Source organism: Xenopus laevis, chromosome 3S, assembly GCF_017654675.1.
Source record: "Xenopus laevis strain J_2021 chromosome 3S, Xenopus_laevis_v10.1, whole genome shotgun sequence".
In the NCBI taxonomy this organism is placed as follows: Eukaryota; Metazoa; Chordata; class Amphibia; order Anura; family Pipidae; genus Xenopus; species Xenopus laevis.
Window position 1 is genome coordinate 82,039,293 of NC_054376.1, and position 27,377 is coordinate 82,066,669.

Here is a 27,377-nt window from a genome sequence, read left to right on the forward strand (position 1 = left end):
AGTACTTTTGTGCCAGATATTAACTGTGAGGCTCTAACTGCTTTTGAACAAGTGGTGAGTAATGAAGTCAGAAAATTGTGGGACCATCAGAGTAAAAATATAACAAACTTGTCACATGATGAAAAATTAGCACTGAACTCCCTAAAAAATAATGATAAAATTGTAATTAAAAAAGCGGATAAGGGAGGTGCAATTGTCATCATGGACAAGGATGGTTATAAGAGAGAAGTAATAAGACAACTTACCACACCTGGACATTATCAAAGAATTGACAAGGACCCGGTGTATGATATTCAGAGAGAAGTCTCTAACCTAGTGAGAGAAGCGTTCAATAATGATACAATTAAGAAAAGCACGATGGAATACTTAATGATTGAACATCCCCGTACTCCAGTGCTGTACGTTTTACCAAAAATTCATAAGTCAATGATTGACCCCCCAGGGCGTCCTATTGTTTCAGGTGTGGGATCAGTCTTAGAACCACTCTCAAAATTTGTGGACTCATACTTACAGCCACTAGTGCAAAATATCAATACTTGTTTGAAAGATACCAACGACTTACTGAAACGATTAAATCAAATATCTGTATTAGATAAGGATGTAAGTTTGTGTAGCATTGATATCGTAAGCCTGTATACCTCTATACCCCAAGACGATGGTCTAAAGTGTATAGAGGAAATACTGCTTGAAACAAACTTGCCAAATGATTTAATATTTTTTCTGTTAGACTGCCTCAATCTAGTCCTCAAAAAAAACTATTTCAGATTTGAAGAAGAGTACTACTGGCAGCGCCAGGGTACGTCAATGGGCGCTGCGGTAGCACCTTCTTTCGCTAATTTATACGTCCACATGCTAGAGAAAGCTTTGTTTTTTAAACATAAATACAGTGCCAATATCGAACTGTATTTAAGGTATGTGGACGATATATTAGTGATATGGAAAGGAGATGTTTCCCTCTTCCACGAAATGATAGCTGAGGCTAATATTGGACACCCAACCATTAAGTTTACGACAGAGACCTCAAAGACCAGTATAAATTTTCTTGACGTAAAAATAGGGATAGGGGATGGTTCATTGACTACAGATCTGTATAGGAAACCTACGGATAAAAATAACCTATTAAAAGCTACCAGCTTTCATTACCCAAGATGTATCACTGGGATTCCGAAAGGTCAATTTCAAAGAGCTAGAAGGATTGCATCAAGTGAGGAAAGTTATTGGGAGGCAGCAGGGACCCTAGTGGACAGATTTAAAGCTAAAGGATATAAAGAAAAATCCCTGGTAGATACAGCTAATGAAGTGAGCAAAGTTTCTAGGGAGATTTTACTTACACAGAGCCCACAGGAAAAAGGGATAAGTACCCAGCCAAGGATCCCCTTTGTCAGTAAGTATGCCAAACAAAGTAGGGCAATTGAACGTATCATTAACAGGTTTTGGCCAATACTTCAGAATGACAAAAATTTGGGTAAAAAATGCTCGGAACCACCATTGTTTAGTTACAAAAGAGAGTCTACTTTAAAAGATACACTATGCCCCGCAGAATCAAAGGAGGTAAAAAGGATGGATAGGATTTTAAGAGCTCTCCAAATATAGGGACTTTCCCTTGTTTAAATTGCATCTGTTGCCATTCGATTATTAAAGGGGGAGTAGTACAACATCCAACTAAAGGCTTCAATGTTAAGTTACATCATTTCGCCACGTGTAACACAGAATGTGTAGTGTACATGCTGAAATGCCCATGTGGTAAAGTATATGTTGGGCAGACATGCAGAGCAATTAAAGAGAGAATAAAAGAACATAGAGGGAATATTAAAAATTTTAAGGCAAATACATACACAGACACCCCAGTGTCTCGACATTTTAACCAAAATAGACATAGTATGTCACAATTGAAATGGTTGGTGTTAGATGTGATTCAGAGACCACAGAGGGGGGGGAGACATCAAGAAATTACTTTTACAAAGGGAAGCCATATGGATAAAGAAACTGTGTGCGCTGGATCCGTTAGGTCTGAATGACAAATGGAGTATAGCCTGTTTTCTATAGTAGGGTGAATTTAATAAATCTTCTTTTTTTGACAGATAGTGCTACCTGAATATGAACTGAAATCTACAGTTAGGTAAGATGCTTTGGCAGCAAGATACTTTGTTATAAATTACTGTAGCAGTAGGTTTGAAACATATGTAGCAATTTGATACTAGACGGAAATGAAATCTCTCTTTAGGGAAAGAAATTAGTTACATAGCTTCGGGCAATTAACTCTTGAGCAGACCATTTTATGGTAGTGCTGAGGTTCATGTGTTCAATATTTTTAACTGTTTTTAACTTTTGTTACTTGATTTTAAAGGGAAAATACCCGTGCACAGTTCACCCTGGTGTATAATGTGGATGGATTCAATTATATTTTGATATGGACTTTGATGTGTTAACGAAAACATGGACTGGAATTTTGTCGACTGGCTAGGCTGCAAAACCCTCCCAGCAGTAGCTGGTTTGTCCAATGTGATGTGTGGGGTGGGGTTTATACTTGTATTTAATGATGTACCACAGAGCAGTTTTTCACACTTGATAAAGAGCTTTTAAGCTCGAAACATGTCGTGTATTCAATAAAAGCACCTTGCAGCAGTACACCTGCGCTGATTGGTTTCTTTACCCATCTACTTGGATTGATTGAATACGTTGTTTTGGATGGAAACAAGGGTTCGGAGACCAGAAATATACAACAAGGGTAAATATACCAGTTTATGTGACTTTCGATAGTCGAAGTACTGTCTCTTTAAAAAAAACTTCGCCATCTAAAACCTACCGAACCTCAAGGTTAGAAGGTCCCCATAGGCTTTGCACGCTTTTTTTGGTCGAAGAAAAATTGTTCGATCAATGGATTAAAATTCGAAGGATTTTTCGTTCGATCAAACGAATTGCGGTAAATCCTTCGACTTCGATATTCGAACTTGAAGGATTTACCTTCGGCAGTCGAATATCGAGGGTTAATTAACCCTCGATATTCAACCATATGTAAATCTGCCCCTTAGTGTGGCGAGTTAAAATAACAGCGTTAAAAATCATTCAATAACAGATATATCACTACTAATACACTACCATTATTTCAGTTGACAGATATTTTACATTAAATTCTGTGCCTTGTATGGAAATGACTGTGCCCTGCTCCAAGCTCATATTATTTTTCTGTAAGCGTATCATTTCGATATGAATTGTGCTGCATCATTTCTGTCATGATCTATGAAGTGTGCCTTGATCCGACTAGCCATTTAGATATAAAGCAAATACTTTAAACTTACATCCTGTAATCCTGTCACTGCTTTCATATAGCAAAATATAAGTTTACTTCAGATATGTCATTCATTAGAACTTGACATGCTTCCCAGCCTAGCTCTTACAGTTGTTTAAGAGATGCCTTTCAGATCTCTTCAGAAAAACAAATGGCTTGTTTTAGAAAACGCTTTAAGGCCTATATACGTCTCTGTTGTTGCATTGTATGCGCTTTTTTGTTTCAGTAAAACTTGCCTCAAGCCTACCTTGTCTACCCTCCAGCCACATATAATATTAATATGCTACTGAATGCACAGCTGTTGCTTATTCGTGAAGGATTGCATAAGAACCTACATTTGATCACATAGGAATGTGGAGGGGTTAGTTAGAATCATGCTCAATTTTCTTAAAGGGATCCTGTCATCAGAAAACATGTTTTTTTCAAAACGCATCAGTTAATAGTGCTACTCCAGCAGAATTCTGCACTGAAATCCATTTCTCAAAAGAGCAAACAAATTTTTTTATATTCAATTTTGAAAGCTGACATGGGGCTAGACATTTTGTCAATTTCCCAGCTGCCCCTGGTCATGTGACTTGTGCCTGCACTTTAGGAGAGAAATGCTTTCTGGCAGGCTGCTTTTTTTTTCTTAATGTAACTGAAGGAGTCTCAGTGGGACATGTGTTTTTATGTGTTGTTCTACCAGGCAGCTGTTATCTTGTGTTAGGGAGCTGTTATCTGGTTACCTTCCCACTGTTCTTTTGTTTGGCTGCTGGGGGGAAAAGGGAGGGGGTGATATCACTCCAACTTGCAGTACAGCAGTAAAGAGCACAAGTCTCATGACTTGGGGCATCTGGGAAATTGACAATATGTCTACTCCCGTGTCAGATTTCAAAATTAAATGTAAAAAAATCTGTTTGCTCTTTTGAGAAATAGATTTCAGTGCAGGATTCTGCTGGAGCAGCACTATTAACTGTTTCATTTTGAAAACATTTATTTTCCCATGACAGTATCCCTTTAACAACCAGAACTGCCTCTATCATGGGAAAAAAGCAAAATAATGATATTTAACTGATCATAAAGTCCTGCTGTAAATATGTCATGTATGGCTTCTTTCTAGATGTTGTAAATTCTAATTATGTCATAGAAAAAATTGTAAAAGTACCATGTACTTATCAATGACAAATATCCTGGAACTATTTGTATTTATCTATAATAACATAATTATCACACTAAAGAAAATCCTACATCGCACCAAAACCTACAATAAATAACACACCAGCTTCTGTAAATACACAATCATTGACACAGATGTTCTTTGCTTTGCTTTGCTAGTAATGGTTTCTTTCAAGTAGTAGATACCTAAATTCTACTTACTGATCGGTTGGATGCTAAAGGTCTGTTAGGGCTGAACAAATGTGGTGCCAGTTCACCTCAAATTATTAACTTAGAATGGTTGAGGTGAACTAAGATTTTAAAACTAGCAATGTATTGTAATGAATGGCTAGCACACCCAAGCAAACCTGGATACATGTTTAAAGATACATCTATTTGGTGTTATATTAATTGTCTTTAATTAACACAAACTTTAATTCAGCAAAAAACATCACCAAACTTTTAATACAGATTAATTGCTGCAAAAAAAAAAGAGTTGTTTAGTGATACCACATATCCATAGCATATTTTAATTAAATGCCCCTGTCAAGACAAATATCTTAATTCAAATTGCCTGCAAAAAAAACCCTCAACCAAGTCAGCATTTTGTAGTTGGGTCGATGTTGTTAGCAGAGTACCTCAGGGGTCTGCTACCTTTTAAATTTATTCATAAATGACCTTCAGGTCAGCATTTTAACTACCAGCTCTGTGTTTGCTGATGATATTAAATTGTGCAAAACATTCACTTCCCTGCAGGGTGTTTTCAATTTGCAAAGTGATTTAAATAGAGTGGGGGACCTGGCAACATGCTTACAAATGAAGTTCAATATTAAGAAATGCAAGGTTATGCATTTTGACACAGATACCCTAAATGCTAGCTATACAGTAAATGGAATAGTGTTGAAGGTATTTTTCATTGCAGATACAAGACTTTGCAAATGAAGCCAGTGCCAATCCATCTCTGCTAAAACTAAAACAGTACTCTCTTGTCTGAAAAGCATATTGACCAAAGGGGTGAAAGCACACATTTATCTCATTTTAAATCCTTGATAAGACCTTTGACTATACAGTACACTGTTTCATAAGAGGAAAAAAGCAGAGATATATTACTGAACATGTAAAATTCTCTCACATTACCTTAGGTTAAGACTATGACTCTTCTTTTTAATTTTAAGTAATTGTATGTAGCCTTCGGCATATGACTAGCATTTTCCTCCATCATTTCCTTTGCAACAATGCATGTGATAACTACATTAGAATCACACTTGTTTGCTGCAAGCTATTAGCAGATGCACCTTGATAGTGAACCCTGGAACTACTGTCATGCTGGGGGAGCCCTTGAGTCAGTGCTTACTGCAAGGCACCAAAGTGGGTAACGAAGGGATGCCCGGGACTGTGGGGAGGTACTGGGAGCAGAGGGAACCCTGGGACTGGCTACATGGGGTGGAAGGATTGGTTGATGGCACTTAGGGAGGGCTGATATAAAAAAGGGAAGCTGCTTACCCTCCTCCTCTTGTCATGTCACAGGTACCTGGAGCGCTGTACAGGCTGGCAGAATGTCTGGTCTCCCCTAATGGCGGCCGATTATCCCACCCCCCCTCCTGTTGCACTGTTACACTTATGTTGTTACATTTATGTGTTACATTTTTTTCAATGGATTGTTAAGAATGTGTTATATAACAAATATTATTATTGTCACGGCTGTTGGAGGATAATTGTTTTTGGTCCTTGCCATTTGGGTATGACCAGTAGGTTTTTTGCCCTTTACATGCCCACCGCGGCTGCGGTGGCTGGCATCCGTGGCAACCTGGGGTTGGTATAACATGGCAAGGACAGGGTTATCGGTTTTAGGCAAATATGGTTTTGATAAAAGCTGTGGCCGACCTCCACCCACAAAAAGGGAAAACTGTTTTATTCAAATGTTAGCTCACAAGTAGCTGCCTCCCACAGTCTCATGTGCATAATTCATCAGAACAGGCTATAGGTGATCACAGTGGTGCTGGCTGCATGTTGCTAGGAGCAGGGCCGCCATTAGAAATCACGGGGCCCCGTACAACAAAATTTTTGGGGCCCCCTGGGCCCCGCCTACACTAACGACCAAGCTCCACCCCATATGCCGCCCACTCCACATCGCAGTTAAAAGACCACACAGACATCATCGCTAAAAAAGTAACCCCCCCACACAAGTTATAAAAAGCTATTGATGGTCAGGGCCCCCTTATAAAAGATTGGGGCCCCAAAAAAAAATGTAAAAAAAATGTTTTTTTAAAAAAAACATTGGTGGCAGGGGCCCCCTTATAAGTTAAAAACAAATTGGGGCCCCAAAAAAAATTTTTTTAAAAAAATTTTTTTGAAAAAAAAAAAAAGTGGCAGGGGCCCCCTTACAAGATGAAAAAAATTGGGGCCCCAAAAAATTTAAAAAAAAAAAAAATTAAAAAAATTTTTTTTTTTAAAAAAAAAGTTTTTTTTAAAAAAAATGTTTTTTTAAAAAAAATGTTTTTTTTAAAAAAATGTTTTTTTTAAAAAAAATGTTTTTTTTTAAAAAAAAACATTGGTGGCAGGGGTCCCCTTATAAGTTAAAAACAAATTGGGGCCCCAAAAAATTAAAAAAAAAAAAAAAAAAAAGTTTTTTTAAAAAAAACATTGGTGTCAGGGGCCCCCTTACAAGTTAAAAAAAATTGGGGCCCCAAAAAAATTTTTTTTACAAAAAGATTGGTGGCAGGGGCCTATAGAATATTAAAATAATACATTGGTGGCCAGGGGATTAAAAAAAAAAAAAATATACAAACTGGTGTTCAGTAGAATTGAACTCATGGCTTCACTACTTCAACTTCGCCTCCTTTCGTGACTTCGGGTCTTTGCGCCGCTTCAGGACTTCGGCTTCGGCTGTTTTCGTGACTTCGGGTCTTTTCGGCGCTTCGTGACTTCGGGTCTTTTCAGCGCTTCGTGACTTCGGGTCTTTCCGTGACTTCGGGTCTTTTCGGCGGATCGGCTTCGGCTTTTCGGCACTTCCGCATTCGGCAACTTAGAGGGAGGACGTACGGCTCGGGCGCTCGTAAGGGGGGCCCGGATCTTCAAAAAATGCAGCGCTGCCGGGCCCCCCTTCATGCCCGGGCCCGGTACGCTTGTCCCCCCTGTCCCCCCCTGATGGCGGCCCTGGCTAGGAGTATATGTCAAAGCAAAGTTCTTGTGACTGGGGTCAATGCATGCTCAGTCTGGCATCCATTGTATTACTTTGCACTTGTTGCAATTTTAAAATCAGCTCCTTTATTAATAGAAGGCATTCACTGTATTTTTTACACTATAAAAAAAAATAGCTGTTGCTCCTTTAAGTCCATCTTACCCTCACCTATTTGGTTTCTCTCCAAATCCTACCCCTTAGAAACCATGTTCCAATGTTTTCCACTATTGAGATAAAAAAAGACTGAAACAGCCTGTAAGTTGAAGCCAGGGAATAGGTAAAAGAAACTTTCCAAGCCATGTTCCCTTGAATTCCTTCTCACATTTTACACTTGTGTGTGGATTTTTTAAAACTGTGTGTGCATGTCAGAATAAATACAAAATGTTTTGTTTTGACATGAAATTTCTTTATGCGCACCACAATTTGTTGTGTGCTCTGCCCTCAAAATTTGTGTGCATGAGAGCACAGCTTAGGGGGGACAGTTTCCAAGTCGCTGAATATTCCTTCACTGTTATGTTACCTTGACAAATGTCCCAGTAGTGACTGGAATGTCACGTCAGTTGTTGATACAGTTTTATATACACTACATTGTATTAAAAATACTCCTGTGATAATACACATAGGGGCAGATTCACTAAGGGTCGAATTTCGAAGTAAAAAATACTTCGAAATTCGACCCTCGAATTGAAATCCTTCGACTTCGAATATCGAAGTCGAAGGATTTAGCGCTAAACGTTCGTTCGATCGATCAAAGGATTTTAATCCAACGATCGAAGGAAAATCCTTCGATCAAAAAAAGTTTAGCAAGCCTATGGGGACCTTCCCCATAGGCTAACATTGACTTCGGTAGGTTTTATCTGCCGAAGTAGGGGGTCGAAGTTTTTTTTAAAGGGAAAGTACTTCGACTATCGAATGGTCGAATAGTCGAACGATTTTTCGTTCGAATCGTTCGAATCGAAGTCGAAGGTCGTAGTCGAAGGTCGAAGTAGCCCATTCGATGGTCGAAGTACCCAAAAAATACTTCGAAATTCGAAGTATTTTTCATTCGAATCCTTCACTCGAGCTTAGTGAATCGGCCCCATAATGTGTGTGTAAAATTAAATTTATTTCTAAAGCTATGTCATAATTGAAACAGGTTTTGTACTGTAACAAAATAATTGTGCAAAAACCAGCTTTGAGTTCCATCACATTTTCTGCAGCATTTTACACCACATTTCATGACCTGAATTTGTGTCATTTACCTTAATGCCAAGACTGAATTGGTGTAAAATTGTCACATCATTGTGGCTTTAGTTTGCTGTAAAAAATATGGAAATATACCAATAAATTATATTCTATGAATTAATTCTATAATTGTGATGGATGCAAGGACAACTATGAAGCTTAAAGGCAAAATATGCCATTTTAACTACAGTATATATTTTTATTAAGAAAAGTGTAAAAAAATTCTAACATTTTTATCTATTCCTTTCCTTTGTCATTAAAATGTAGAACTCAAGAACAAAACACAATTTCTTGGGGTGCAGCTGAGTTGAAGACTCTTTTGACACATTCTGGGGCAGATGTATCAAGGGTCGAATATATATTAACCTTCGATATTCGACTGCCAAATTAAAATCCTTCGAATATCGAAGTCGAAGGATTTTGCGCAATTTGTTCGATCGAAGGAATAATCGTTCAATCGAACTATTAAATCCTTCGAATCGAGCAATTCGGAGGATTTTGATCCATTGATCGAAGGATTATCCTTTGATCAGAATATTGTTAGCAAGCCTATGGGGACCTTCGAATGATTTTTAGTTTGAATCGTTTGATTCGAAGTCGAAGGTCGAAGTAGCCAATTCGATGGTCAAAGTAGTCAAAAAAACATTCGAAATTCGAACTATTTTTCCTCTATTCCTTCACTCTATCTTAGTGAATGGGCCCCCAAGTGTTTTAAGTGTTTTTTTGTAAGTTTCAATGTGATACATCTCAGGAAGGACTGAGACAACAGCATATCAACAGGCATTTCTTGGCAAAAATTAATAAGCATATGGTTTGTTTTATATTTCTATAGTTAACAGAAAACTCAGAATAACATGAATTATGTGCGCCATTTTAAAATCAATGATCATGTATGTACTGTAACTAAGTTCAATTTTATTGAATAAATGCAGAAACTCTTATTTGGTTTACATGATCCTATACTGAAACATGTTTTGTTTTTCATTAAATCATATAATATTCTAATAGACCCAGATAACCAAGCAGTGAAGTTTGAGAGCATTTTTACATCCAGCTGCCTCTCTGGATAATTAGATGAACATAATGACACTTGCTTCGAGAGAGACAATTACAAAAAAATAGGGGGAGAAAATCTATGGCTTCCAAGCCTAATTATTTCAGTAATGATAATATATTAACCAGTCTACATTTTAGGCAAAATAAACTATATCCGATTCAAAGAAATTAGTGTAGCATCAGTGAGTGTAACTTAATGTTTTACATTGCTAATATTTGATCTGTGTCTATTATAAACCAGTATTTTCTGAGCTCCCAGATTCTTTGGCTTTTTTTTTTGGCTTGTTTTAGGACAAACCCCTATTAGCAACACTGGGACACATTTCTGGCTTCTGACCCATGGGTTAAGCATCCCCAGCGTAAATGAAAGATGTTTAGATGCTTGTACCTTTGCGATAGCAAAGTTGTGAATTCCACTGTGTGCTGAACAGAGGACGGCCTCTAACAGAGATAAGTATGGTCGTAGGTGACACTTCTCTGCATCCCTTTTTCTGAAGCTGCAATTTTCTCCTGAATTTCATACGATTTTCAGAACCTTTGTGTGAAGAGTTCTTACAAAATTCTTTGTATCGTCAGGATGCAGTTATATCTTACTAGACACACACACTGTAATCTTTTCAGGGGTATGCATCGCTTTATAAGAGCTGGGAAACTGGTATTGCAATTTCCATCTCAGTCATGGATGTCGACAGGATTTTAAATCTCAGTTCACTATTGACAACAAAGTTTATATGAGAAGCAGAAATTCATGATTTAGCTTTTAGGTTATATTTTTATGATACACTTCTAAAAGCAAATAAAACAACACCCTGCAGAAAATTTCAACTGACCATCACAGAAAGAAGAATGGGGCTTGAACAATAATAAAATAGCTATTTTTCTTAAATTGATATCACCAAGGCAAGGCTATTGGGTTAAAAAAAACCAAAGTCCATCAAGTTCAACCCCTCCAAATGAAACCCAGCATCCATATATACACACACTGACCCCTCCATTCACTCACATAAACTATATATTCTCATACACTAACTATAGATTTTACTATCACAATAGCCTTGGATATTGTACTTGTCCAAGAAATTATCCAAGCTTCTCCTAAAAGCGTTAACAGAATTAGCCATCACAGCAACATCCGGCAGTGCATTCCACAACTTCACTGTGAAGAACCACCTAACCTGCTTCAAATGAAAGTTCTTTTCTTCTAGTCTGAAGGGGTGGCCTCTAGTACGGTGATCTCTTTATGGGTAAAAAGGTCCCCTGCTATTTGTCTATAATATCTTCTAATGTACTTGTAAAGTGTAATCATGTCCCCTCTCAAGCTTGTTCCAGAGAAAACAACCCCAACCTTGACTCTCCCCTCATAATTTGTCTTCCATCCCTCTAACCAATTTAGTTTCACGTCTCTGCACTCTCTCCAGCTCATTTATATCCCTCTTAAGGACTGGAGTCCAAAACTGCACTGCATACTCCAGATGAGGCCTCACCAGGGACCTATAAAGAGGCATAATTATGTTTTCATCTCTTGAGTTAATGTCCTTTTTAATGCAAGACAGAACTTTATTTTCTTTAGTGGCCACAAAATGACACTGCCCAGAACTAAAATGATAAATAATCCAAAATAATGAATAAAGCTAGAGGAAAGACAGCAAGAAAAATTATATATATTTAGTGCAGTCATTTTTTACTTTCTTTGTAACACATTTTTGTGCTCCCCTTTCATTGTTTGCTTGAAAATAGAGTGAAAAGATGTTTATCCTTTCACCAGTGTCTTTTTTTTACAAGAAGTGAGCTTTCCCTTTAAATCTGCCTAAATTTACTTGTGAATAGTAAGATAAGGTCAACTTCCCCTTAAAATTGCCCAAAAGCACTCGTACACAAAGGAGGGCATGTACTCACAAATGTTTAGATAAGTGTATGGCTTTAAACAAAACATCTTTCTCCTGTTTATCCACTGTAGTTTCTAGGAGCAAATGCGCTATAGTGTAAAATCGTTTTTTAAATTCTAATAGTTGACAAATTGCACTCACATAAAAAAAGTAAAAAATGCTTATCATTCAGTCCAGTTCCCAGAGCGATTCCCTTCTCCGCTATATTAGTGCCTCTGTTTCATGTCGGCAAAGTTTTAGGGGCACATTTACTATGGGTCGAATATCGAGGGTTAATTAACCCTCGATATTCGACCATCGAAGTTAAATCCTTCAAATTCGAATATCGAAGTCGAAGGATTTACCGCAATTCGTTTGATTAAATCCTAAGAATCGAACGATTCGAAGGATTTTAATTTATTGGTCGAACGATTTTCCTTCAATCAGAAATTGCTAGGAAAGCCTAGGGGAAGGTCCCTATAGGCTAACATTGGTGCTAGGTAGGTTTTAGGTGGCGAAGTAGGTAGTCAAAGTTTTTTTTTAAAGAGACAGTACTTTGACTATCGAATAGTCGAACGATTTTTAGTTTGATTCGAAGGTCGAAGTAGCCAATTCGATGGTCGGAGTAGCCAAAAAAAACCTTCGAAGTTCGAAGTTTTTTTCCTTCTAATCCTTCACTCGAGCTAAGTAAATGTGCCCCCTAGTGTTGAATCCTTCAGTGTTGAACAGCCACAAATGAATTCGTAACATCTGAGGAAACAATAAGGAAGCAGGAACGCAAGTCAGGAAATGTCTGGTTAATTAAAGTCACCTGACGTGTTTCATGCCTCGTTCTGGCACTTCATCAGAGTGAAGTGCCAGAGCAAGGCATGAAACGTGTCATGTGACCATACATGTCATAGAATGGGAAGTATGTTCCTTAAAGACGCCTGTCTTTAATATAACATGCAATAAAACTTAGATTTTTAAACGACTGCAAGCAGGACACTCTCCTTAACTTTTGGCCTGTTGCAGTGCTCTAAGAACCCAAACCCTTCCTTCCTACACTAAGGGGCCCATTTACTAAGGGTCGAAGTGAATTTCCGAATTCAAAAACTTCGAATTTCGAAGTAATTTTTGGGTACTTTGACCATCGCATAAGCCAAAATTTGATTTGCATTGAAAAGAATTCACATTTGACCATTCGAGTACTGTCTCTTTAAAAAACTTGGACTTCGCCACCTTAAACCTGCCAAATTGCTGTTTAGCCTATGGGGGACCTCTTAGAACCTCTGAGTCTTTGGCTAAATTTTTAGAAGTCTCTAAGTTTTTTAATTTTTTTTTTGTACGATCCTCCAAATCGTTCGTTACGAAGGATTAAATCTTTCGATCAAACTATTTTTACTTCGCTCGCAAAACGGCCATTTCCAATGGAAAAAATACTTCGACTATCGAAGTATCAAATTTGTTGGTTGAATTTCGAAGTTTTTTAACTTCTAAATTTGACCCTTAGTAAATGTGCCCCCTAAGATCTGAGCCATGAATTTAGCTCTCTAAGCTCCTGCTGTATTCCTAAACTTGCACACGGCACTGGCACATTTTCAGGAAAAATTACACTGGAAGATCTTCCCTTAATCTTAGAGCCTAGATCTCTTAACTCACTCTTTGAGGTCTTCCATCTACCACCATTCAATTTGTAGTTAGTACCAATATGTACTAAGACAGTTGGGGCCGGGTCATGCCCTGCCCCACCCAAAGACCGCAAACGGTTTAGTTGTAGACATCTGTATGACAAATGACCGTATTCGCTTTCCTAATGATTGAATCCCCTACAGCCACAATCTGCTTAGGCCTGACTCTGCTCTCCCCCCCTGATGGCGGCCCTGGCTAGGAGTATATGTCAAAGCAAAGTTCTTGTGACTGGGGTCAATGCATGCTCAGTCTGGCATCCATTGTATTACTTTGCACTTGTTGCAATTTTAAAATCAGCTCCTTTATTAATAGAAGGCATTCACTGTATTTTTTACACTATAAAAAAAAATAGCTGTTGCTCCTTTAAGTCCATCTTACCCTCACCTATTTGGTTTCTCTCCAAATCCTACCCCTTAGAAACCATGTTCCAATGTTTTCCACTATTGAGATAAAAAAAGACTGAAACAGCCTGTAAGTTGAAGCCAGGGAATAGGTAAAAGAAACTTTCCAAGCCATGTTCCCTTGAATTCCTTCTCACATTTTACACTTGTGTGTGGATTTTTTAAAACTGTGTGTGCATGTCAGAATAAATACAAAATGTTTTGTTTTGACATGAAATTTCTTTATGCGCACCACAATTTGTTGTGTGCTCTGCCCTCAAAATTTGTGTGCATGAGAGCACAGCTTAGGGGGGACAGTTTCCAAGTCGCTGAATATTCCTTCACTGTTATGTTACCTTGACAAATGTCCCAGTAGTGACTGGAATGTCACGTCAGTTGTTGATACAGTTTTATATACACTACATTGTATTAAAAATACTCCTGTGATAATACACATAGGGGCAGATTCACTAAGGGTCGAATTTCGAAGTAAAAAATACTTCGAAATTCGACCCTCGAATTGAAATCCTTCGACTTCGAATATCGAAGTCGAAGGATTTAGCGCTAAACGTTCGTTCGATCGATCAAAGGATTTTAATCCAACGATCGAAGGAAAATCCTTCGATCAAAAAAAGTTTAGCAAGCCTATGGGGACCTTCCCCATAGGCTAACATTGACTTCGGTAGGTTTTATCTGCCGAAGTAGGGGGTCGAAGTTTTTTTTAAAGGGAAAGTACTTCGACTATCGAATGGTCGAATAGTCGAACGATTTTTCGTTCGAATCGTTCGAATCGAAGTCGAAGGTCGTAGTCGAAGGTCGAAGTAGCCCATTCGATGGTCGAAGTACCCAAAAAATACTTCGAAATTCGAAGTATTTTTCATTCGAATCCTTCACTCGAGCTTAGTGAATCGGCCCCATAATGTGTGTGTAAAATTAAATTTATTTCTAAAGCTATGTCATAATTGAAACAGGTTTTGTACTGTAACAAAATAATTGTGCAAAAACCAGCTTTGAGTTCCATCACATTTTCTGCAGCATTTTACACCACATTTCATGACCTGAATTTGTGTCATTTACCTTAATGCCAAGACTGAATTGGTGTAAAATTGTCACATCATTGTGGCTTTAGTTTGCTGTAAAAAATATGGAAATATACCAATAAATTATATTCTATGAATTAATTCTATAATTGTGATGGATGCAAGGACAACTATGAAGCTTAAAGGCAAAATATGCCATTTTAACTACAGTATATATTTTTATTAAGAAAAGTGTAAAAAAATTCTAACATTTTTATCTATTCCTTTCCTTTGTCATTAAAATGTAGAACTCAAGAACAAAACACAATTTCTTGGGGTGCAGCTGAGTTGAAGACTCTTTTGACACATTCTGGGGCAGATGTATCAAGGGTCGAATATATATTAACCTTCGATATTCGACTGCCAAATTAAAATCCTTCGAATATCGAAGTCGAAGGATTTTGCGCAATTTGTTCGATCGAAGGAATAATCGTTCAATCGAACTATTAAATCCTTCGAATCGAGCAATTCGGAGGATTTTGATCCATTGATCGAAGGATTATCCTTTGATCAGAATATTGTTAGCAAGCCTATGGGGACCTTCGAATGATTTTTAGTTTGAATCGTTTGATTCGAAGTCGAAGGTCGAAGTAGCCAATTCGATGGTCAAAGTAGTCAAAAAAACATTCGAAATTCGAACTATTTTTCCTCTATTCCTTCACTCTATCTTAGTGAATGGGCCCCCAAGTGTTTTAAGTGTTTTTTTGTAAGTTTCAATGTGATACATCTCAGGAAGGACTGAGACAACAGCATATCAACAGGCATTTCTTGGCAAAAATTAATAAGCATATGGTTTGTTTTATATTTCTATAGTTAACAGAAAACTCAGAATAACATGAATTATGTGCGCCATTTTAAAATCAATGATCATGTATGTACTGTAACTAAGTTCAATTTTATTGAATAAATGCAGAAACTCTTATTTGGTTTACATGATCCTATACTGAAACATGTTTTGTTTTTCATTAAATCATATAATATTCTAATAGACCCAGATAACCAAGCAGTGAAGTTTGAGAGCATTTTTACATCCAGCTGCCTCTCTGGATAATTAGATGAACATAATGACACTTGCTTCGAGAGAGACAATTACAAAAAAATAGGGGGAGAAAATCTATGGCTTCCAAGCCTAATTATTTCAGTAATGATAATATATTAACCAGTCTACATTTTAGGCAAAATAAACTATATCCGATTCAAAGAAATTAGTGTAGCATCAGTGAGTGTAACTTAATGTTTTACATTGCTAATATTTGATCTGTGTCTATTATAAACCAGTATTTTCTGAGCTCCCAGATTCTTTGGCTTTTTTTTTTGGCTTGTTTTAGGACAAACCCCTATTAGCAACACTGGGACACATTTCTGGCTTCTGACCCATGGGTTAAGCATCCCCAGCGTAAATGAAAGATGTTTAGATGCTTGTACCTTTGCGATAGCAAAGTTGTGAATTCCACTGTGTGCTGAACAGAGGACGGCCTCTAACAGAGATAAGTATGGTCGTAGGTGACACTTCTCTGCATCCCTTTTTCTGAAGCTGCAATTTTCTCCTGAATTTCATACGATTTTCAGAACCTTTGTGTGAAGAGTTCTTACAAAATTCTTTGTATCGTCAGGATGCAGTTATATCTTACTAGACACACACACTGTAATCTTTTCAGGGGTATGCATCGCTTTATAAGAGCTGGGAAACTGGTATTGCAATTTCCATCTCAGTCATGGATGTCGACAGGATTTTAAATCTCAGTTCACTATTGACAACAAAGTTTATATGAGAAGCAGAAATTCATGATTTAGCTTTTAGGTTATATTTTTATGATACACTTCTAAAAGCAAATAAAACAACACCCTGCAGAAAATTTCAACTGACCATCACAGAAAGAAGAATGGGGCTTGAACAATAATAAAATAGCTATTTTTCTTAAATTGATATCACCAAGGCAAGGCTATTGGGTTAAAAAAAACCAAAGTCCATCAAGTTCAACCCCTCCAAATGAAACCCAGCATCCATATATACACACACTGACCCCTCCATTCACTCACATAAACTATATATTCTCATACACTAACTATAGATTTTACTATCACAATAGCCTTGGATATTGTACTTGTCCAAGAAATTATCCAAGCTTCTCCTAAAAGCGTTAACAGAATTAGCCATCACAGCAACATCCGGCAGTGCATTCCACAACTTCACTGTGAAGAACCACCTAACCTGCTTCAAATGAAAGTTCTTTTCTTCTAGTCTGAAGGGGTGGCCTCTAGTACGGTGATCTCTTTATGGGTAAAAAGGTCCCCTGCTATTTGTCTATAATATCTTCTAATGTACTTGTAAAGTGTAATCATGTCCCCTCTCAAGCTTGTTCCAGAGAAAACAACCCCAACCTTGACTCTCCCCTCATAATTTGTCTTCCATCCCTCTAACCAATTTAGTTTCACGTCTCTGCACTCTCTCCAGCTCATTTATATCCCTCTTAAGGACTGGAGTCCAAAACTGCACTGCATACTCCAGATGAGGCCTCACCAGGGACCTATAAAGAGGCATAATTATGTTTTCATCTCTTGAGTTAATGTCCTTTTTAATGCAAGACAGAACTTTATTTTCTTTAGTGGCCACAAAATGACACTGCCCAGAACTAAAATGATAAATAATCCAAAATAATGAATAAAGCTAGAGGAAAGACAGCAAGAAAAATTATATATATTTAGTGCAGTCATTTTTTACTTTCTTTGTAACACATTTTTGTGCTCCCCTTTCATTGTTTGCTTGAAAATAGAGTGAAAAGATGTTTATCCTTTCACCAGTGTCTTTTTTTTACAAGAAGTGAGCTTTCCCTTTAAATCTGCCTAAATTTACTTGTGAATAGTAAGATAAGGTCAACTTCCCCTTAAAATTGCCCAAAAGCACTCGTACACAAAGGAGGGCATGTACTCACAAATGTTTAGATAAGTGTATGGCTTTAAACAAAACATCTTTCTCCTGTTTATCCACTGTAGTTTCTAGGAGCAAATGCGCTATAGTGTAAAATCGTTTTTTAAATTCTAATAGTTGACAAATTGCACTCACATAAAAAAAGTAAAAAATGCTTATCATTCAGTCCAGTTCCCAGAGCGATTCCCTTCTCCGCTATATTAGTGCCTCTGTTTCATGTCGGCAAAGTTTTAGGGGCACATTTACTATGGGTCGAATATCGAGGGTTAATTAACCCTCGATATTCGACCATCGAAGTTAAATCCTTCAAATTCGAATATCGAAGTCGAAGGATTTACCGCAATTCGTTTGATTAAATCCTAAGAATCGAACGATTCGAAGGATTTTAATTTATTGGTCGAACGATTTTCCTTCAATCAGAAATTGCTAGGAAAGCCTAGGGGAAGGTCCCTATAGGCTAACATTGGTGCTAGGTAGGTTTTAGGTGGCGAAGTAGGTAGTCAAAGTTTTTTTTTAAAGAGACAGTACTTTGACTATCGAATAGTCGAACGATTTTTAGTTTGATTCGAAGGTCGAAGTAGCCAATTCGATGGTCGGAGTAGCCAAAAAAAACCTTCGAAGTTCGAAGTTTTTTTCCTTCTAATCCTTCACTCGAGCTAAGTAAATGTGCCCCCTAGTGTTGAATCCTTCAGTGTTGAACAGCCACAAATGAATTCGTAACATCTGAGGAAACAATAAGGAAGCAGGAACGCAAGTCAGGAAATGTCTGGTTAATTAAAGTCACCTGACGTGTTTCATGCCTCGTTCTGGCACTTCATCAGAGTGAAGTGCCAGAGCAAGGCATGAAACGTGTCATGTGACCATACATGTCATAGAATGGGAAGTATGTTCCTTAAAGACGCCTGTCTTTAATATAACATGCAATAAAACTTAGATTTTTAAACGACTGCAAGCAGGACACTCTCCTTAACTTTTGGCCTGTTGCAGTGCTCTAAGAACCCAAACCCTTCCTTCCTACACTAAGGGGCCCATTTACTAAGGGTCGAAGTGAATTTCCGAATTCAAAAACTTCGAATTTCGAAGTAATTTTTGGGTACTTTGACCATCGCATAAGCCAAAATTTGATTTGCATTGAAAAGAATTCACATTTGACCATTCGAGTACTGTCTCTTTAAAAAACTTGGACTTCGCCACCTTAAACCTGCCAAATTGCTGTTTAGCCTATGGGGGACCTCTTAGAACCTCTGAGTCTTTGGCTAAATTTTTAGAAGTCTCTAAGTTTTTTAATTTTTTTTTTGTACGATCCTCCAAATCGTTCGTTACGAAGGATTAAATCTTTCGATCAAACTATTTTTACTTCGCTCGCAAAACGGCCATTTCCAATGGAAAAAATACTTCGACTATCGAAGTATCAAATTTGTTGGTTGAATTTCGAAGTTTTTTAACTTCTAAATTTGACCCTTAGTAAATGTGCCCCCTAAGATCTGAGCCATGAATTTAGCTCTCTAAGCTCCTGCTGTATTCCTAAACTTGCACACGGCACTGGCACATTTTCAGGAAAAATTACACTGGAAGATCTTCCCTTAATCTTAGAGCCTAGATCTCTTAACTCACTCTTTGAGGTCTTCCATCTACCACCATTCAATTTGTAGTTAGTACCAATATGTACTAAGACAGTTGGGGCCGGGTCATGCCCTGCCCCACCCAAAGACCGCAAACGGTTTAGTTGTAGACATCTGTATGACAAATGACCGTATTCGCTTTCCTAATGATTGAATCCCCTACAGCCACAATCTGCTTAGGCCTGACTCTGCTCTCCTCCCCCATCACTACTAGAGAAACTGGTTTCCTGGCTGTTAGAGAGATCAGCCCCATTTAGAACTTCCAATCCAGAGTTCGGACCATCTTCTTCACACAATCTGGCAAATCTGTTGGAATTTATATACCCTGCAGCAGCCTCCCTTTTCCATTTGCTCACACTAGATTTTCTAACTGTCACCCAGTTACGTTTTTATTTGCAGTGTATACCGTATATACTAGAGTCTAAGCCGACCCGAGTATAAGCCGAGGTACCTAATTTTACCTAGGAAAACTGGGAAACTGTATTGACTCGAGTATACTTGCTATATAAGTGAAACAGAAAGTTATCAAAGATCGATGAGCTCACATTTGAAAAAGTTAATTTAAAAAGTTAAAAGTTAATCACATACAGCTTTATGCCACAGATTCTGCACAGACACACACACACAGCAAAAAAACAAGGTGCAAGGACAGAAGCAAATGGGTATCAGCTCAAGTGCAACAACACAGAAGACACAATCCAGAAATCATAGCATTTCAAAAAGCCTACCTGGATGTTGCTTAACTACATCTCCCTGCAGATTAGCATGCGTGAAAGCATGATAGGAATAGTGGAAATCAGCGCCAGTCAGCCCTCTCCATGAGGCATGTAACTCCATTGGGAGCCGGTCTATTACGTCAGTCTCTGTCTGCACTAAACAAGGACATCGCCAAATTGCGCTATCAAACCCCCCTTCGTCAGGTCCTTGCTGTCCTTCTCCAGCTTCCTCTTTGTCCTTAGCCCTACCATCATGGCACTGCTATCCTGCGTATACCTGGATCCTATATTGGGCACAGGTAAAGACACTTATTTCACCGCTGTATAAGTATGAGCACCGGCACTGTCCCCATTCTCCCATGCACCCTCTGATAGTTGCCTGAGCCTCAGGCTGTACTTACAGGAAGATGCGAAGACTGCATCTACTTTCCGGGAAGCGCATTCTGCAGTTGGCAGAAAGCGGTCGCACTCAGGCCGCAAGCGTGGGCGGCGCTTCCGTTTTTTCCCCCAGTTTCCAGTACGGCCGTGTCATTAGTTTCTGTGGGCATTAGGCATTGGAACCGGAGGCAGCAGCAATGGCGAGTCTGCTACTGCCTGGCCTGAAGGTAACAACGGAAGAAGGAAAATCCTGGGGGGGGGGGGACGATCCATTGGACTGGGACTCTAAAACCAGGTGGGCCATAGCCTAGGGCACCTTGTGTGCACAAGGTCTGTTGCGACCAAGGAGGGAACGCACCTATCTTTGACTCGAGTATAAGCCGAGGTAGATTTTTTCAGCACATTTTGGGTGCTGAAAAACTCGGCTTATACTCGAGTATATACGGTATATTTATTATTATAAACATGTATTTGTATAGCGCCAACATATTGCGTAGCACTGTAAAGTAAATGTGATTATACAACCAAATCACATGAATTATATACATAGAACATATGGAGTTACATACATCACAATCAATACAGATACAAAAGGTGAGGAAGGCCCTATGCATAGGCATACACTCTAAAGGGAGGGAGTAATACACAAGGTGTGGGAGTGGGCAAGATAGAATTAAGTGGGTGAGAAATGTGGTACTGTATGTGGTTTTGCGTTTGGTAGTTAAGCAGAGTGAGGGTAGGCTTCTCGAAAGAAGTGCGTTTTAAGAGATTTCTTAAAAGCAGAAAGGTTGGGAGAAAGTCGGACAGACCGTGGAAGAGAGTTCCAGAGGAGGGGTGCAACCCTTGCAAAGTCTTGAATACGAGCATGTGAGGAGGTAATGAGAGAAGAGTTGAGTAGCAGGTCAGTAGAGGAGCGTACTAAGCGGTGGGGCAGAATTATGAAGTGCTTTTAAAGTCAGTGTCATTAATTTTAATTTGATTCTGAAAGGTAACAGAAGCCAGTGCAGGGATTGACAGAATGGTGAGGCAGAGGAGGAGCGTTTGCTGATGTATATGAGCCTCGCAGCAGTGTTCATTATGGACTGGAGAGGTGACAGTCTCTGGAGGGGAAGGCCAATTAAAAGAGAGTTACAGTAGTCTAGACCTAATATGATGAGAGTGAATAAGAATTGTGGCAGCATTTTGGGTGATAAATGATCATATTTTGGATATGTTCCTTAGGTGGAAGTGACATGATTAAATAAGTGACTGGATATGAGGAGTGAATGACGAGAGTGGAATCTAGGATAACCGGACCTGGGGAGAGGGGGTGATAGTGGAATTGTTAACTATGATGGATACTTCCGGGATGTTACTGGTGTTAGTTGGAGGAAAGAGAACCATTTCAGTTTTAGAGAGGTTTAATTTAAGGTAGCATTGCGACATCCAGGTAGAGATAGCGGACAGGCAGGAGGAGACGCGAGTTAGGAGTTCTGGGTTGAGATCAGGAGATGAGAGATAGATCTGAGTATCGTCAGCATAGAGGTGTTAGTGGAAACCATACGAGTTGATTAATTTGCCAAGGGAGGAAGTATAGAGGGAGATAAGTAATGGTCCCAGGACAGAGCCTTGAGGAACTCAAACAGAAAGAGGTAGGGGAGAAGATGCTACTCCGTTGTAGGAAACACTGAAGGAACGATTGGTGATGTAAGAAGAGAACCAGGACAGGGCTGTGTCACAAAGGCCAAGCGAATGGAGGGACTGGAGGAGGAGAGGGTGATCTACAGTGTCAAATGTGGCTGAGAGATCAAGCAGTATTAGTAGTGAGAAATGATTGTTGGCTTTAGCGGTTAAAAGGTCATTAGTTAGTCGAGTCAGGGCAGTTTCCGTGGAGTGTTGTGGCTTAAAACCAGATTGTAGGGGGGTCCAGCAGGTTATTGTCAGAGAGGAATGAGGTTAGTCGGTTGTAGACTAGGCGCTCAAGTAGTTTAGAGATGAAAGGTAGCAGAGAGATAGTTCTGAGGTTAAGATTGGAGGGATCAAGAGAGGGTTTTTTCAGAATGGGGGTGACAAGAGCATGTTTTAGTTGAGAAGGAAACAGTCCAGTTGAGAGCAAAAGATTAAATAGGTGAGTTAAGGCTTTGATTAGACAAGGATTGGTATTGTGGAGAAGTTTTGAGGGAATTGGATCAAGCGGGCAGGTGGTAAGGTGAGAAGAGGCCAAAAGCTTTGAGACTTCCTCATCAGTGACAGGGGTGAAGGAGCACAGGAGAGACTGGGGAGTGTGGAGGGTGGGTGGTGGAAGTCTAGGGGGTTGAGTAGTGTAATGTCCCTTCTGATAGTCAATTTTGTTTTTGAAGTGCTCAGCAATATCTTGAGCAGAGACAGATGTGCATGGAGGGGGTGGAGAAGGGGAAAGGAGAGTGTTAGGGCAGATTTGTAGCTCCAAAAGTCTGATTCTGAATGGGATTTGCGCGTGCACGTGAGTGTCTTTGGAGCGTTTTGTATGAGCAGTATGCCACGGTTGAAGTGGTTTGGGTCTAGAACGTTTAGTTTTTATAGGCGCAAGCTTATTTAGGGCAGTGGTGAGAGTACTATAGTAGACAGAGGAAGCCACATTTGGACATGAAATGGCTGAGATATTAGAGTGAAGAGAGATGTGACACGTCTACAGCTTGCAAGTCACGGTAAGTACGTGTTTGGGGAATAGCAGGGGGCGAGCAGGGAGTTAGTGAGAGTTGAAATGTGAGCATATTGTGATCAGAGAGGGGAAATGGTGAGTTAATAAAATTGGTGGTTGAACAGAGTCTGGTAAATATGAGATCCAGAGCATTACCATTGGAGTGAGAGGGGGAGTCTGAGCACAAAGATAAGCGTAGGGAGGAGGTTAGTGAAAGAAGTTTAGAGAGTTGTTAATGTTGTTAACGGGTATATTAAAGTCACCTAATATGATGAATGGGATGTTAGATGAAAGAAAGTAAGGAAGCCAGGCAGCAAAGTTGTCCAGAAATTGTGCAGTTGGTCCTGGTGGTCGATATAAAACAGCAATGCAGAGTGAAACAGGAGTAAAGAGCCTAATGCAGTGAGCCTCAAATGAGGAGAATGAGAGAGGGAACAGGTGGAAGAACTTTAAAAGTACAGCGGGGAGAGAGAGAAGCAAACCTACCCCACCTCCAGGTTTGTTACCAGGTCTGGGAGTATGAGCGATATATCCTTTGTTCATGCAAAATTTTTAAAAAGCTTCATTTCACAGTATGAATTGTTAAAAATTAGTGTTAAGTAAACTGTACAATGCAGAGTCAAGGCTTGTAACATTATAGAAACATCTGTTACTGTAACACTATTGCTAGATGTTCTTGCTGTCTCTCTACGGGCAGCGATAGCAAGGGATACATTTTGATTCCTTACACCCAGTGTGTGTCCTGGTTTTCTCTGAGGAGGTTTAATGAGATGATGTGGTTAATAATTGAACTTAAAATATTGGTGCTCAGCACAGGTTCTTAAAAGCAAGATATATTTTTATTCAACAGCATCCATCCATAGAACATATACTACTTTACACTTCAATAGCACATATATCAGTAGTCATAGTGCTTGGGCCAAAGGCTCTCTGGGCAGGAACTCTGGATTGCATTCCTCTAGGGGAATTTTATTCTCTACCCATACAACCCTACCTTCCAAAGTACTAACCCCACTAATTTGCCTCTCTGGAATCCGATTCCTGACTATGCCCCAGAGCTTTCAATATTTTGTTCTTTTTACAGCATTTTTACTAAACAACTAGGAGTTGTGGAGGCTTACTTATTAGAGATCAGATTTTAGTGGGTTTAGAGGTTTTTGAAATCACAACTAAACTCACAAACTCTAAAACCATGATTGTCTTTGAATTTATTAAAATATCAGAATATAAAAAGTGCGAACTAAAGAAACGAATGATATGCTAAAACAACACACAACATCGAAAAGTCCAATTGGATTAAAAGCTGTCCAATATGATCTGTACAGCTCCCATTGACTTATATAGCACCTCGACAACTTTTACTTGGCGAAGTTTGATTTTTTTTTCACTTAATACATTTTTAATTTTTAGAGCTTTTTTTTTTTTTTTTTTTTTTAGAAAATTAGGAAAACCACAACTATTTCGAGATTTGTCTTGGTCTCATTCACTGAGTTGCCTTACTGTGGCCTGTCGATAGCCTATAATCAGGGGACTATTTATCATTTTTCAAGGTTGAGGGGTGAAAAGGCAAGCACCAAAAACCCCCACAAAAAACTACAAAACAAGTATGACTGTCTCAAAAATGCTAGCTATAGCAGCATTCAAGAATCACAATAAATGTTGTCAGTCAGTTCCCATAGACTTACAGTATATTGAACCTGTTGGCTTTTACTTGCAAAGTAATACAGTATGTCACTTTACATTAAGTAGACCATTTAAAATGAATAACTGTATTTATCTAGTCTCTTGGGGTTCAATCGCCTTTTCAAGATTTTGTTTCTGTCCCTGAGTATCTGATAAAGACCTCAGTTACTAGTCTAATCTCCATTCATGTCTAAACATGACTGACATTTTTCTTTTGACAACATGCGCTTCTTTACACACGTGATGTGAAGATCTACATCCCAGAGTATCGTACCGTTTCCCACAATTAACCACTTCCCAGCACGAATGTGGCATCCTAATTTAGAAAATGCCCTTGAGTAAAGAGACTTGACCTGCTAAATGTATGCTAGTTACATGACATTGTTACTATATATATATCTATATCTATATCTATATCTATCGATCTATCTATCTATCGATCTATCTATCGATCTATCTATCGATCTATCTATCAATCTATCTATCGATCTATCGATCTATCTATAGATATATATATATTTACTTATGGTACCCTGAAAAATATAAAATATATATAATATAAATATAATCCTCTGTGGGGAACACTCACCACTTAGTCAGATGCCTGGGTGTTGATAAAAAAAATAACTGGTATTTTCTTTGTAGCCTAATTATGTGCCATTGCATAATCCTAAATAGATCATTTTAATTACTGAGGGCTGCCCACTAACTGTTATTATTCACTGTGCTCACTCATAAACCAAGGGAAAACATATATGCTTGGTTACATCATCCAGTCGACAATGCCATGTCTTTTACTCCCACTAGACAGCATAAGAAGTCTAGGAGAAATTTAAAAAAAATAAATACATAAATACATTTTGTTGTTAGAGCTGTAGTATTTCCTTTATAAATATTTAACCAGTATATGCTGTGTAAATGTGTCGAAAGAGCTTACTGCTGTACCAGGTGGGCCTGGGTGCACACGCCCCAGACCTTCAGCAAGGGGAGCAAATATCAGTAAACTTCAAAAGAGGCTGGCACAAGCCTGTAACCCATGAAGTAGTAAAGCCGGAGTCAGATAGTAAAAGGTTAAAAAAGCTTACATTTTATTATTTCCATATATTAAGAACTAAGGCCTAACGCATTTCGTGTCTACCACGGACACTTAGTGTAATAAAATTACCTGGTGGTCTAGTGGCGTGGACGGCCGCCACGCCGCCGTGCTCCTGTTCCGGCCTCCAGCGCCAGTGCCATCTTGGTTCTCTCAGGCGCGCTGGCGCGATTACGCCAGCGCGCATTGGGCACGTTTTGGCGCGAAATTTGGAGGTATTTAAGGACCATTCTTACTCCCAGCCAGTGCCCGTGATAGAATCTTGATTCTGGTGGTTCCTGAAGCCTTGTGCTGTCTGTTCCTGTGAAATTTGTATCTGTTATTCCGGTTTTGATCCCTGCCTGTTCCTGACTATTCTGATATCCAAATCCTGACCTTTGCCTGCATCTCGACTACTCTTTCTGTATGACCCCATCTGTTTGATTACCCGGTTTGACCCTTGCCTGACTGACGATTCTTGATATCTGCCTGCCTGTCTGACGATTCTCTTGCCTGCTCCATTTGTACCGTGACCTTCGGCCCAAAAGACTATCTACCTGCCGTGCCCCTCTGCTAGCCAGAACATCTCGCCTTGTACCCCTTGTTAAGTCCAGGTGGCACCCAAGTAAGCTGAGGGCTCCTCCCGAAGCCCAACGGTGGTCACACTTCTGGTGAAGCCGAGCCGAGACCAGGGTACTTGGCACCTGTTCTGGTATCGGGTGCCGGCCGTGACACTTAGTCATAGGCTGAACATTGCATACACACTATTTAAAAGAAAAAAAGCCAATGGGAAGCAAGTGGGAAGTGCTAGTAGATGTCACTCAGAGGAAGAAATTCAAATCCTAGGATTCTTTGGACCCCCCCCCCCAGGCTAATGCATTGCATAAGTTAACTTAATTAGGAAATACATAATACAAAGTATAAAGTACAAAATCAATATGTCAATAAATAGGGGAAAAGAGGAAAATGAATAAGGGCTGACCATCTCCTGTATGCAATGTGTATGCAATGTGCAATGTTCAGCCTATGACTAAGTGTCTGTGGTAGACATGAAACGCGTCAGGCCTTGGTTCTTAATATATGGAAATAATAAAATGTAAGCTTTTTTAACCTTTTACTATCTGACTCTGGTTTTACTACTTCGTGGGTTCCAGCCTCTTTTGAAGTTTCCTGTAGTATTTCCTGTCAGGTGATCTTTGAGGAAGCACATAGACCATCACAAAATTGTGGCTCAAGGTAAAGGGTGTAAAAGGGAAATATGTACTTATATGTATTTCATACAATTCTTTAATAGATCACATATCTGTTGGTTAAGTATTTGCTATGGATGTGCAGTTTTCCTTTGAGCTTATTAGTACTGTAAAGACAAGTATCTTATGGAGTTAAGTACACCTTGCTTCTGCTAGCATGTTAAAACCTAAGAATTGTATTCATTTTTT

The 27,377-nt window shown here is 38.9% G+C and overlaps 1 long non-coding RNA gene across 1 annotated transcript; it reads left to right on the plus strand.

Moving 5' to 3' along the window:
- The first annotated feature begins 1,579 nt into the window (after window positions 1-1,579).
- On the plus strand, window positions 1,580-2,628 carry LOC108713121. Its single transcript, XR_001935114.2, has 2 exons — window positions 1,580-2,119; window positions 2,348-2,628. It is a non-coding gene; the product is annotated as an uncharacterized LOC108713121 (long non-coding RNA).
- Window positions 2,629-27,377: the final 24,749 nt, after the last annotated feature.